We start from the raw sequence: 13,415 nt of genomic DNA on the forward strand, positions 1-13,415 counted from the left end.
CCTTTTAGTTTGGCCTTTGCAAACTTAACCCTATCTGGGTCCCTAATATCCTCATACTCAAAGTATTCTTCTAGTTCATTGATCCAATTGATCAACTCATCTGGTTTCAAATTCCTAAAAATACACCCACATCAATTGTAGGTCTTTTTCCAAACTTAGTAATGCCCTTACAAAGAATTTCCTCTTCTTGATTCAAAACTTCCCCATCAACTTCCCCTTCTATTCCAATTTCTTCTTCTTCATTGTCATCCTCACTTTTGTCACCTACAGTAACATTTGTTCCTCTATGGAGCTCCTCCTGCAACGCTTGTACATTCTAGAAAGTGCTAGTTGGCATCCACCGACCAAATAGAAGGCTCTAGAAGTTGCATTAGAAGTCAACACAAAATTAGAAGAATCCAAAAAAGGTAACCAAACTTTTGAGAGACATAACTTTTGAACCGTAGCTCTGATTGACGAACCGTTTACATTTTTGAAAAGCTCTCAAAGTGCTCTATAGCCCTATGGACCAGATTTTCTTGTTCTCCATTTTTTGGCCATTTTTGAGGTCATTTAATGACCCTAACCTGACTTTGAAGCATTCTTTGGAGGTCTCCAAAAATTTAAAAACTACGATAACTTTCAAACCGTGGGGCCTTTTGACCTGATTCTTTTTTTGGAATGCTCTAAATTACAATGACAATCTTCTGACCAATTTACACCTTCTAGTTCACCAAAATGATCTCTCAATTACATAATCCTATTTTTTTAACATTTACACATATCCCAAGGTGCTCAAATACTCAATCCTAGAACACTGATAGTGGAATTGTGAGAGTTGGAACCCTTATTTGACCCAAATGGGTATCTAGAAATGAAAACACATGAAACAAAAACTAAGTTTAAGTAAAATTTTTTTGGGTGACATAGGATTGCCCTTATACCTCTGGATGCTCCTGCATTAGACACCTAGGGTAGATTGAAAAGTGACCTTTTCACTTTATGAATGGAAGAGGAAATCCCAAATGGGAAACCTCAGCTACTAATATCCAAGTTGAGTCCTTGATTGGCCATCCTTTCTACTTGACCAAATACTCTTCATACTACCTATGTTTGGTACTCCTACCCACACGATGATCTAAAATGTCTTCTATCTCCTCCTTCTTAGAAGTAGGAATTGGACATGGCTCTAACATCAGCTCCTCGTCTGCACCATCATCATGATACTCTATTAAGTCTGCAATGTTAAAAATAGGAGAAATGTGAATATCATCTGGCAACTCCACCTCATATGCATTTCTTGAGTCATCTTTCATCAAAATTTTGTGAGGGCCAAATTTCTTCATCTTCATCTTGTTGTAAGTATCAGCTAGAAATCTTTCTTTTCTTAAGTGGACCATGACTAGATCCCCTACTTGGAACTCCTTAGGCCTTCTCCTTTTATCAGCCCTAGCTTTATACTATTGGTTCATCTTGGTAATGTGTGCTTGGACGTCTTCATCTAGACACTTGATATGTTCAGTAAATTCTTCAGCTTCAACACTTGTCCTCTCCCCTTGCTCTATCTTCCTCAATTCTGGTGCAATCCTTGGGCTACTTCCATATACAATTTGGAATGGTGATCTACCAATACTCCTGTTTACAAAGTTATTGTAAGAAAACTCTACTTGTGGTAGAATCAAATCCCACCCCTTGGGCTTATCCCCAACTAAACATCTCAGCAAATTGCCCAAACTTTTGTTTACCACTTTTGTTTAGCCGTTAGTCTGGGGATGATGTGTGGAGCTGAATTTCAAGTCTATTCTCAACTTCTTCCACAACGTTCTCCAAAAATAACCCACAAATTTAGTGTCTCTGTTAGAAACTATACTATTTGGGAGACCATGTAGTCTCACCACCTCTCAGAAAAACAAGTCTGCAATATGGACAGCATCATGAGTTTTGTGGCATGAAATAAAATGTGCCATTTTGGAGAACCTATCAACCACCAAAAATACTGAGTCATTACCCCTCTGTGTCCTCAAAAATCCAAGAGCAAAATCCATACTTATGTCCTCCCATGGCTTTGATGGAACAAGCAATGGCTGATATAGTCTAGAATTGTGACTAAATCACTTGGCCACTTGACAAACCTGGCAATTCTATAAAAACTTCTTCACATCTTGTAACATTTGAGGCCAAAAATAATGTTCTTTGAGAATGGCAATGGTCTTATCTCAACTAAAATTTCCTACCATCCCTCCAGTGTGTTTCCCCTTAATCAAATTTTCCCTCATGGAACTCCTTGGAATGCACAATTGACTACCCTTGAACAACATACCATCCTAAATCAAATAGTCTGGCCACTTGGTTCTATCTACAACAACAAGCTCTTTACAAGCTTTCCATGCTTTAGCAAAATCAATATCCTTGGGGTACAGATTCTTGAGTTCATCAAAGTCAACTACTTCAACTTGCATTACTGTAAGCAACAACTATCACCTACTTAGTGCATCTGCAACCCTATTAGATTTTCCACTTGTATGCTTCAACACAAATGTATAGCTCTGCAAGAAATATACCCACTTCATATCGCTCTGATTCAATTTACCTTGGCTATTTACGTACTATAATGCCTAGTGATCAATAAATAAAACAAATTCTTTTTCCAATAAACAATGCCTCCATTTCTTTAAGGCCTAAACTATTGCATAGAACTCTTGATCATAAACAGAATACTTCCTCTTCACATAATTCATTTTAAACTAAAATATGCAATAGGCTTACCTTCTTGGCTCAATACAACTCCAATAGCACTGTCACTAGCATCACAATCCACCTGGAACACCTTTCTAAAATCTAGAAGTGCCAACACAGGTTATTCTGTCACCTTCTTGTTTAGCAATATAAAACTTCTCACAGCTATCGTAGTCCATTTGAACTCTTTTCTATCCCCTTTTATTGTGTCAGTTAGGGGTGCACATATACCACTGAAATTCCTAATGAACTTCCTATAAAAACTAACCAGACCATGAAATGATCTTACCTCATTAGCAGACCCTAGACTAGTCCATTCCAAGATGGCTTTTACCTTCTCTGGATGCATTTTGAGACCTTTAGGTGATATAACAAACCCCAAGTAGACTAACTCCCTTTTGCAAAGATACACTTCTTCAGATTAATTAATAGTTTCTCTTCTCGTAACCTTTCAAGGACACTACGAATATGCAATAAATTGTCTTCCAAAGTCTTGTTGAAAATTAAAATATCATTAAAATAGACAATAACAAATTTTCCCAAGAACTTCTTAAGTACCTCATTCATAAGCTGCATCAAGGTGCTTGGGGCATTCGTCAATCCAAAGGGCATGACTAACCACTCATAAAGACCCTCCATTGTCTTGAAGATAGTTTTCCACTCATCTCCTTCTCATATCCATATATGAAGATAGCCAGTCTTGAGATCTATCTTTGTGAAATACTAAGCTCCACTCAAGAAGTCAATAAGATCATCCATTCTTGGCAAAGGAAATCAATACTTCATGCTTATCCTATTTATAGATTGAGAGTCTATACACATCCTCCACTCTCCATCCTTCTTTGGTGCTAGTACTGTAGGTACTGCACATGGACTCAGGCTCTCCCAAATCAAGCCCTTCCTCAATAGCTCCTGAACCTGTCTTTTTAGCTCCTCAGTTTCAGTAAGAGTCATGCTGTGAGTAGCCTTGTTAGGAAAATTAGCTCCTAGAATTAAATCTATTTGATGACTGATTTGCCTTACTGGTGGAAATCCTTCTGGAACATTATCAGAGATGATATCTTCAAACTCACCTAGTAAATCTAAAACTTCAAGTGGTATTTCACTACTACCTTCTTTATCTTTCCTAGGAGTCAAAGCATAGCACATACGTTGATGTTTCATGCCATCTAAAAACTTCCTTCCATCAACAAGAAAAATCCTAGCACTACTACATACCTTTTTGCCTACCTTTTTCATGGGCTTCAGTTTGTGGCAAACTCCATCCTTTGTGAGAGAGTATGTATTTGCATGACCATCATGTACTGCATGCCTATCAAACTGCCATAGTCTTCCCAACAATAGATGGAAAACATCTATTGGAACAATATCACAGAGAACTTCATCATGGTAACTCCCAATTTTGAATTTCACTAAACATTGTTCACTTACTAGGACCTTATGATCATCTTTCACCCAACCAATCCGATAGGACTGGGGGTGTTTCTCCCTCTTGAGCTTCAACTTAGAGACCATCTCCTGTGATACCAAGTTATCAGTGCTACCACCATCAATGATCACATCATAACATTTATCCTCACACTTGCACCTAGTACAAAATAAACTCCTTCTTTGTCCTAGTTCAATCTCACCACTTAGTAGGACCCTTTCATTTACTAAAGTGTCTCCTCTTTTTGCATCCTCTGAATGTGATGACTTTGCATCGTCATCCACATGAGGAAGCCTAGTATGACCCTTAGTTCTCCTATCTATCCTTCCTTTGTGTTGAGGGCATTCAAAGGCACAGTGAACTTCTTCATTGCAATGGAAATAGGTACCACTGAAGCCTCATCTTTCTTGTCTATTTCCTCTACCTCTTCCTCTCTGATTTCCAAAGTCTTGATCATGAGAGCAGTTGAAACCCTCATTCCTCCGGTTCCTAATAGTACCCACATCTTCATTTGTTTTTGTGTGTTTCATTTTGGCCTCCACATGACCTACCACTACCCCTTCCTCCTTGACCATGCCCTCTTTGTCTCCCTTCAAACCTCTTATTTAGATTCTCTTTAACTCGTAGGGAAAACTGGTATGCCTCTTCAACGCTGGTCATTCTTACCAGACTTAATTCCTCCTGGATGCTAGGTCCCAACCCGCTGATATAACAAGCAACCTTGTCCTTATTTTCTTATGCATGCCCTGCTGTAATCAAAAGTCAATGAAACTTCTTTGTATATTCTTGGATTGATTTTCCTGATTGCTTTAATCCATGCATCTTCTTAAACAAATCAATAGGAATGAATTGCTTCTTCAATTTGTCCACCATATGATCCCACCTTGTCATCTTATCCTTTCCTCTTCTATTTCTTTCCAATTGAACCTCTTTCAAAAAGATTTTGGCATGTCCTTTCAGTTTGGCCTTTGCAAACTTAACCCTATCTAGGTCCCTAATATCCTCATACTCAAAGTATTCTTCTAGTTCATTGATCCAATCGATCAACTCATCTAGTTTCAAATTTCTTGAAAATACACCCACATCAATTGTAGGTCTTTTCCTAATCTTAGTAATGGCACTAAAGAGCCTTTCCTCTGCCTAATTCAAAACTTCCCCATCAACTTCCCCTTCTGGTCCAATTTCTTCTTCTTCATTGTCGTCCTCACTTTTGTCACTTGCAATAACATTTGTTCCTCTACGAAGCTCCTCCTACAATGCTTGTACCTATCTTTGGAAGGCTCTAACCTCCTCAAGATTAATAGCTCTAGCCCTTCCATCACGCTCTCTTCATGGAGGCATCTTCTTAACTCTAACCCACAACCACACAGTCCTGGTGCAAATTGCCTCACAGTCGGTGCTCTATCTACACACTCAGAAAAACCTGCTCTGATACCACTTGATGGGGACATGACCCAAGCATAAAATGGACACAATAGGAAAGAGAAAATATTTTTAACTATAAAATATGCTAGTACACTTAATACAGAGAAACAGACTCCAAAACAGGCCTTATGGGCTTACAATAGCATAAAATTGGAGATAATTTCTTCTCCTAGTACCTTCTCTCAAACTCCACTCTGAAATATCTTTTACAATGCCATAAATGTTCTTAAATAGACCCTAAAGGGTTAAGGATTAGGAATACATTATAGAAAGTACTAGTTGGTATCCACCGAGCAAATAGAAGGATATATAAGTTGCATTAGAAGTAGGCACAAAATTAGAAGAATCAGTTGCTCGTCCACCAATTTTTGGCCCTTTTTGAGGTCATTTAATGCCCCTAACTTGAATTTGAAGCATTCTTAAGAGGTCTCCAGAAACCAAAAAACTACGATAACTTTCAAACCGTGGGCCTTTTGACCTGATTCTTTTTCTGGAACGCTCTAAATTACAATGACAATCTTCCAACCAATTTAAGCCTTCTAGTTCATGAAAATGATGGCTCAATTACATACTCCTATTTTTTCAGCATTTACACATATCCCAAGGTGCTCAAATACTCAATCCTAGAACACTAATAGTGGAACTATGAGAGTTGGAACTTTTATTTGACCCAAATGGGTATCTAGAGATGAAAACACATGAAATAGAAACTAAGTTTAAGTACCTTTTTTTTGGGTAACATGGGATTTCCCTTATACCTCTGGATGCTCCTACATCAGACACCCAGGGTAGATTGGAAAGTGACCCTGTCACTTTATGAATGGTAGAGGAAATCCCAAATGAGAAACCTTAGCTGCTGATATCCAAGTTGAGTCCTCGATCGACAGTGCTTTCCACTTGACCAAATACTCTTCATACTACCTATGTCTCATACTCTTACCCACATGATGGTCTAGAATTTCTTCTATCTCCTTCTTCTTAGAAGTAGGAATTGGACATGGCTCTAACATCAGCTCCTCATCTGCACCATCATCATGATACTCTATTAAGTCTGCAATGTTGAAAATAGGAGAAATGTGAATACCATCTGGAAACTCCACCTCATATGTATTTCCTGAGTCATGTTTCTTAAAAATTTTGCAAGGGTTGGAATTCTTTCTTTTCTTAAGTGGACCATGACTAGATCCCTTACTTGGAACTCCTTATGTCTTCTCCTTTGATTAGCCCTAGCTTTATACTATTGGTTCATCTTGGAAATGTTTTCCTGGACCTCCTCATGTAGACGCTTGATATGTTCAGAATATTCTTCAGCTTCAGCACATGTCCTCTCCCCTTGCTCTTACTTCCTCAATTCTAGTGCAGTCCTTGGGATACTTCCATATACAATTTGGAATGGTGATCTACCAGTACTCCTGTTTATAGAGTTATTGTAAGAAAACTCTGCTTGTGGTAGAATCAAATCCCATCCCTTGGGCTTATCCCCAAGTAAACATCTTAAAAAATTGCCCAGACTTCTATTTACCACTTCTGTTTTGTCGTCTATCTACGAATGATGTGTGGAACTAAAATTCAATTTTGTTCTCAACTTCTTCCACAATGTTCTCCAGAAATACCCCACAAATTTAGTGTCTTTGTCAAAAACTATACTCTTTGGGAGACCATGTAGTCTCACTACCTCTCTGAAAAACAACTCTACAATATGGACAACATCATTAATTTTGCAGCATGGAATAAAATGTGCCATTTTGGAGAACCTATCAACCACCAAAAATACTGAGTCATTACCCCTTTCTGTCCTCGAAAATCCAAGAACAAAATCCATACTTATGTACTCCCATGGCTTTGATGGAACATTCAATGGCTGATATAGTCCAGTATTGTGACTAAATCCCTTGGCCAGTTGACAAACTTGGTAATTCTGTACAAACTTCTTCACATCCTGTGACATTTGAGGCCAAAAATAATGTTCTTTGAGAATGGCAATGGTCTTATCTTGAAAAAAATTTCCTACCATCCCTCCACTATGTTTCTCCTTAATTAGATTTTCCCTCATGGAACTCCTTGGAATGTACAATTGACTTTTCTTGAACAACATACCATCCTGAATCAAATAGTCTAGCCACTTGGTTCTATCTATAGCAACAAGATCTTTACAAGCTTTCCATGCTTCAAAAAAATTAGGATCCTCAAGGTATAGATTCTTGATTTGATGAAACCCAACTACTTCAACCTACATTACTGTAAGTAACAACTATCTCCTACTTAGTGCATCTGCAACCCTATTAGATTTTCCACTTCTATGCTTCAACACAAATGTATAGCTCTGCAAGAATACTACCCACTTCATATGCCTCTGATTCAATTTACCTTGGCTATTTAGGTACTATAATTCCTGGTGATCAATATATAAAACAAATTTGTTTGGCAATAAATAATTCCTCCATTTCGTTAAGGCCTAAACTATTGCATAGAACTCTTGATCATAAACAAAATACTTCTTCTTTGCATCATTCAATTTTTAACTAAAATATGCAATAGGCTTACCTTCTTGGCTCAATACAACTCCAATAGCACTGCCACTAGCATCACAATCCACTTGGAACACCTTTCTAAAATCTACAAGTGCCAACATAGGTTGTTCTATCACCTTCTTCTTTAATAATTCAAAACTTCTCGTAGTTGTCGCAGTCCATTTGAACTCTTTCCTATCCCCTCTTATTTTGTCAGTCAGGGGTGCACATATGCCACTGAAATTCCTAATGAACTTCTTGTAAAAACTAACTAGACCATGAAATGATCTTACCTCAGTATCAAACCTTGGATTAGGCCATTCCAAGATGGCCTTTACCTTCTTTGGATCCATTTTGAGACCTTTAGGTAATATAACAAACCCCAAGTAGACTAACTCCCTTTTTGCAAAGATACACTTCTTTACATTAATTAATAGTTTCTCTTCCCTTAACCTTTCAAGGATACTACAAATATGCAATAAATGTTCTTCCAAACTCTTTCTAAAAGTTAAATTATCATCCAAATAGACAATAACAAATTTTCCCAAGAACTTCTTAAGTACCTCATTCATAAGCCGCATGAAGGTGCTTGGGGCATTTTTCACTCCAAAGGGCATGACTAACCACTCATAAAGACCCTCCTTGGTCTTGAAGGTAGTTTTCCACTCATCTCCTTCTCATATCCATATTTGATGATAGCCACTCTTTAGATCTATCTTTGTGAAATGCTGAGCTCCACTCAAGTAGTCCATAAGATCATCCATTCTTGGCAAAAGAAATCAATACTTGATGGTTATCCTATTTATAGCTTGAGAGTCTGTACACATCCTCTACTCTCCATCCTTCTTTGGTTCTAGTACTCTAGGTACTGCACATGGACTTAGGCTCTCCCAAATCAAGCCCTTCCTCAATAACTCCTCAACCTGTCTATTTAGCTCCTTAGTTTCAGTAGGAGTCATCCTGTGAGCAGCTTTGTTAGGCAAACTAGCTCCTAGAATTAAATCTATCTAGTGACTTATTTGCCTTAGTCACGGCAATCCTTTTGGAACATTATCAGAGATGATATCTCCAAACTCACCTAGTAAGTCTGAAACTTCAAGTGGTATTTCACTACTACATTCTTTATCTTTCCTAGGAATCAAAGCATAGCATATACGCTGATGTTTCATGCCATCTAAAAACTTCCTTCCAACCAACAAGACAAATCCTAGCACTGCTACATACCTTTTCACCTTCCTTTTTCATGGGCTTCAGTTTGTGGAAAACTCCATCCTTTGTTAGAGAGTATGTATTTGCATGACCATCAGGTACTGCATGCCTATCAAACTGCCACAGTCTTCCCAACAATAGATGGAAAACATCCATTTGAATAACATCACAGAGAAGTTCATCAGTGTAACTCCCAATTTTGAATTTCACTAAACATTGTTCACTTACCAAGACCTTATGATCATCTTTCACCCAAGCAATCCGATTGGGTTGGGGGTGTTTCTCCCTCTTGAGCTTCAGCTTAGAGATCATCTCCTCTGATACCAAGTTATCAGTGCTACCACCATCAATGATCCCATCGCAACATTTATCCTCACACTTGCACCTGGTATGGAATAGACTCCTTTGTCCTAGTTCAATCTCACCACTTAGTAGGACCCTTTCATTTACTAAAGCCTCTCCTCTTTCTGCATCCTCTGAATGTGATGACTGTGCATCCTCATCCACATGAGCAACCCTAGCTTGACCCTCAGTTCTCCTATCTATCATTCCTTGGCATTGAGAGAATTCAAAGGAATGACGATCTTCTTCATTACAATGGAAATAGGTACCATGAAAGTCTCCTCTTCCTTGTCCACTTCCTCTACCTCTTCATCTCTGATTTGCAAAGTCTTGATTATGGGAGCAGTTGAAACCCTCATTCCTCTGGTTCCTGCTAGTACCCACATCTTCATTTTTCTTTTGGGTTTTATTTCGGCCTCCAGATGACCTACCAGTACCCCTTCCTCCTTGACCATGCCCTATTTTTCTCCCTTCAAACCTCTTATTTAGCTTCTCGTCAACTCGTAGGGCAAACTGGTATGCCTCTTCAAGGCTAGTCATTGTTACTAGACTTAATTCCTCCTAGATGCTAGGTTGCAACCCACTGATATAATGAGAAACCTTCTCCTTATTTGCTTCTACATGCCCTACTCTAATAAAAAGTCGATAAAACTCCTCTGTATATTCTTGGACTAATTTTCCTGCTTGCTTTAATTCATGCATCTTCTCAAACAAATCAAGCTCATAATCAACAAGAATGAATTGCTTCTTCAATTTGTCCACCATACGATCCCACCTTGTGATCCTATCCTTTCCTCTTCTATTTCCTTCCAATTGAACCTCTTGCCACTAGATTTTGGCATGTCCTTTCAGTTTGGCCTTTGCAAACTTAATCCTATCTGGGTCCCTGATATCCTCATACTCAAAGTATTCTTCTAGTTCATTGATCCAATCAATCAACTCATCTGGTTTCAAATTTCCTGAAAATACACCCACATCAATTGTAGGTCTTTTCCCAAACTTAGTAATGGCCCTAAAAAGCCTTTCCTCTACCTAATTCAGAACTTTCCCGTCAACTTCCCCTTCTGGTCCAATTTCTTCTTCTTAATTTTTGTCCTCACTTTTGTCACCTGCAGTAACATTTTTTCCTCTACGAAGATCCTCTTGCAATGCTTGTACCTATATTTGGAGGGCTCTAACCTCCTCAGGATTAATATCTCTAGCCCTTCCACTACGTTCTCTTCATGGAGGTATCTTCTTAACTCTAACCCACAACCACATAGTCTTGGTGCAAACTACGTCATAGTCAGTGCTCTGTCTATACACTCAAGAAAACCTACTCTGATACCACTTGATGGGGACACGACACAAGCACAAAATGAACACAATAGGAAAGTGAAAATTTTATTAATTGTAAAAATATGCTAGTACACTTAGTACAGAGAAACAAACTCCAAAATAGGCCCTATGGGCTTACAATAGCATAAAATTGGAGATAATTTCTTCTCCCAATACCTTCTCTCAAACTCCACTCTAAACTACCTTTTACAATGCCATAAATGTTCTTAAATAGAGCCTAGAGGGTTAAGGATTAGGAATACATTCTAGAAAGTGCTAGTTGGCATCCATTGACAAAATAGGAGGCTCTAGAAGTCGCATTAGAAGTTGCCAAAAAATGAGAAGAATCTTGAAATGGTAATCGAACTTTCAGGAGGCATAACTTTTGAACCGTAGCTCTGATTGACAAACCGTTTACATTTTTGAAAAGCTCTTGAAGTGCTCTATAGCCATTTGGACCAGCTTTCTCATCCCCCTATTTTTGGCCCTTTTTTATTTCATTTAATGCCCCTAACCTAACTTTGAAGCATTCTTAGGAGGTCTCTAGAAACCAAAAAACTATGATAACTTTAAAACTGTGGGGCCTTTTGACCTGATTCTTTTTTTGGAATGCTCTAAATTACAATGAAAATCTTTCAACCAATTTACACCTTCTAGTTCACCAAAAGGATGGCTTAATTACATACTCCTATTTTTTTGGCATTTACATGTATCCCAAGGTGCTCAAATACTCAATCCTAGAACACTGATAGTGGAACTGTGAGAGTTGGAACCTTTATTTGACCCAAATGGCTATTTAAAAATGAAAACACATGAAACAAAAACTAAGTCTAAGTACATTTTTTTTGGGTGACACAAGATTTCCCTTATACCTCTAGATGCTCTTGCATCAAAGACAAACATATCATGGAGTAGTTGGCGAATATAGTAGAGTAGGTAAATGATACAAAATTGGATTCAAATGTTAAATTACTTCAATAGTCCTAGAGGAAATTTAAAAATGAAGTTAATGAAAAGATATCAAGTGCCATTATACTTAATCAAGAATAGTTAGCAACCAATATTGGTAGTGTAAAGAAAGTTTTAGAGAACATTTTCTCACTTTACACCAAGTTGTATGATACAAATCTATTCACAAAAGAAGTGTAGTGCCATATTGTGAATTTAGAGGGAGATATGAAGATGATAGGTACTACTTTATCTAATTCAATAGATTAGAGTTTAAAACACTTCAAGAATTTGATGAATTCCCAAGCTCATTTGGCAACCCTACATGCTCAAGATGCAAATATCCAAGCTACAATGATAAGCATCTAATCCATGTTGAACCCACACATGGATATATTAAATAAGGATCTAGCCTTTGCAAAAAAATTAATGAAAAAAGATCCCCATCTTTCCACACATGAACACTTAGTTCACCTTGCTGCTAAGCTAACCATCTAAACAAAATCATTGGAGGTTGCTTGTGATAATTGGGATGCAACTTTGAAGAAAATTATACTTGAGGTCCATAAACCTTTCTTGGAAAAACACACTATACATGTATAACCCTTTGACATTAGCATAAAAAAGAGGGAGTAATAAGTTTTTGAGGGAGATCAAACAAAGGGGGAATCAAAGATAGAAATAGAGTACAACATAGTTTAGCATATACATATTTACATAGTAAGAGTATTGGTGAAGATTAAGAACAACACAATCAACTCAAGGGGAGTCATAAGATTTTTATGTGTGACTATTAAGTCATGTTTTGCAAAATTTTGAAATTTTGTACATAAGTCGAACAAAGATAGTGAGTATTTGAGTTCTGCTCATAAGTTAAGATCATTCATGCATGACGAAGTGTTTATGCCACTCATGTCAAAGGGGGAGATTTTTAATCTCATATTCATTTTGAAATATGAGTGTCTATAAACTTAAGTCATTTACAAGTTAGGACTAAGTTCATGTCGAACAAGTAATGCATGCCAAGCATAACATGTCAAATAGTGCATGCTAAGTGAGATACTTAGTATGTAAAAAGTAAACACTTAGTGCCAAGTCACTCAAGTGCTAAGTAAATAGATGATGTTGAGTGATTCAAATTTTGAGTAACCAATGGATGTCGAGTCATTCAAATGCTTAGTTACAACATAGAAGTTGCATTTGATGCTGAGTATTAGGGACTTCAAGTACTGAGTAATATAGTTTTGACATTGTTGTTTGTAATGCTCCAAACCACTATGTAAACCATTTTGGAGCTAAATTGAGGATTTTTTTGTGATTCTAGATGATAAGAATGAATCTTAATTGAGAATCCCTATGTAGTACATACAACCAATCAGTTAAAGGGAAGGATTAAGTGGCTAGAAGGATGAATTACAATCGTTAATTCATACCTAACCCTGAGTCACCTAGGTATTATTAAGGAGGATAAACCCTAAACTTTTTATGAATGTAGAAGAAGAAAAGAGAGATGTTTGCAT

Source organism: Cupressus sempervirens, chromosome 5 (genome assembly GCF_028749045.1).
Source record: "Cupressus sempervirens isolate cs-2001-9-10 chromosome 5, ASM2874904v1, whole genome shotgun sequence".
NCBI classification, from domain to species: Eukaryota; Viridiplantae; Streptophyta; class Pinopsida; order Cupressales; family Cupressaceae; genus Cupressus; species Cupressus sempervirens.